Raw genomic sequence first — 1,575 nt, 5'->3', positions numbered from 1 at the left:
TAGCTTCTTACCATAACTAGACTCTGGCTTTCAAATTAGACAATATACCTACTACCAACAAATATTATCTTGGTACCTTTAAACAATGCATTAAAGAGATGTCACACCAAGGCCCCGTCTTACAAGGAGTTGCGATCAATCCGATCAACCACAACTATGGACGACCAGCAACGTCAACATCTATTATTCATGTTTGTTCAAAATATTTTCTTATTATGATGCATATTCGTATTCGTGCATTCATTGTTTTCTTAAAAATTCAGTGTGCTTTGTTTACAAAGGACATTGTGCAAATTTCCTGTAGAAAAAAAATTATGACACTGATGGATTTCCATAGAGTTATGATTGATTGGATCAATCGTAACTCTTTGTAAGACGGGGCCCGGGGTTACCTTCATGGTATAATCCCGGTATGGCATCGTATTGAGACAAAGACGAGAAAGACAAATACATAATTATATAGGTATTGTCTACTTTGAAAGCAAAGTCCCCCTTGAAAATGTGCTAAATATAGATGTTTAGAAAGTTAATCTTTGAATTTGTATAACAGCAACGCAGGTGTATTATCATTTCTATTTTATAAAACATCGTGTACGTTCACTATATTATAAAGATTGCGGTGTATCGTCTCACAAAATAGGGAAAGTACAATAATAATAATAATAATCCGCATTTATATAGCGCTTAATACATCGGAACGACGTCTCTAAACGCTTTACAGACATATTATTACCCCGGTCATCGGATCCTTGCATGCCCGCATACAATGTATGCACCTTCTCCACTCCCTGGGGAGCATTCCAACAAGAGTTCCAAGACTCAATTGCTAGGCATAATACATATAGGCTTTCACATCCTACCGGGTACCCATTTAACACCTGGGTGGAGAGTGGCAAAGTGTGGATTAACGCCTTGACAAAGGACGCTAGGCCATGGTGGGATTCGAACACACGACCCTCTGATTACAAGGCGAGAGTCAGAACCGCTACACCACGACGCTTCCACAATAGAGGCTGTTACTAATTTCACATCTTATCTAGATCGTATAGAGTATAAAGAAACTCTGATCCAAGCATAATAATAATAATCATCATCATCTGTCGACAAGAAATTGTTAACACATATTAAAATTGGAACGATACAGAGAAGATTAGCATGGCCCCTTGCACATAGATGACACGCACAATCGTGAAGCGTTCCTAATTTAAAAAAAAAAAAAAAAATCATCATCATCATCATCATCATCACCACCATTACGATCATCGACCTCATCATAAGTATCATCATCATCTTCCCCATCAACACAACAAAAGTTGTCGTTATCATTACCATCATCATCATCATCATCATCATTAGGCTATCAATCAATATGATATCCTAATATTTAATGTGATTTAATATGAACTTGGATTTCTTCTGCATTACTCTTTGAGGAAGCTTTTACTTAGACGAGGGTAACGATTTAGGACCTGAAATTTTGGCAAATAGGAACTCATTACAGATTCATATAAAGGCCTATTAACGAAACCAGTATTTGTGTTATTCTTTTTGTTATGATTGTTATTGTGATTATCA

The 1,575-nt window shown here is 36.5% G+C and overlaps 1 non-coding gene across 1 annotated transcript; it reads left to right on the top strand.

Moving 5' to 3' along the window:
- The first annotated feature begins 1,099 nt into the window (after nt 1–1,099).
- On the top strand, nt 1,100–1,208 carry LOC129279720 (U6 spliceosomal RNA). The gene has a single exon (XR_008586363.2). It is a non-coding gene; the product is annotated as a U6 spliceosomal RNA (small nuclear RNA).
- Nucleotides 1,209–1,575: the final 367 nt, after the last annotated feature.

The sequence above is a fragment of the Lytechinus pictus genome, chromosome 16, assembly GCF_037042905.1.
Source record: "Lytechinus pictus isolate F3 Inbred chromosome 16, Lp3.0, whole genome shotgun sequence".
Classification (NCBI taxonomy): domain Eukaryota; kingdom Metazoa; phylum Echinodermata; class Echinoidea; order Temnopleuroida; family Toxopneustidae; genus Lytechinus; species Lytechinus pictus.
The sequence above is the reverse complement of the archived record's forward strand: the minus strand, read 5'-3'. Positions and strand labels throughout refer to the sequence as shown.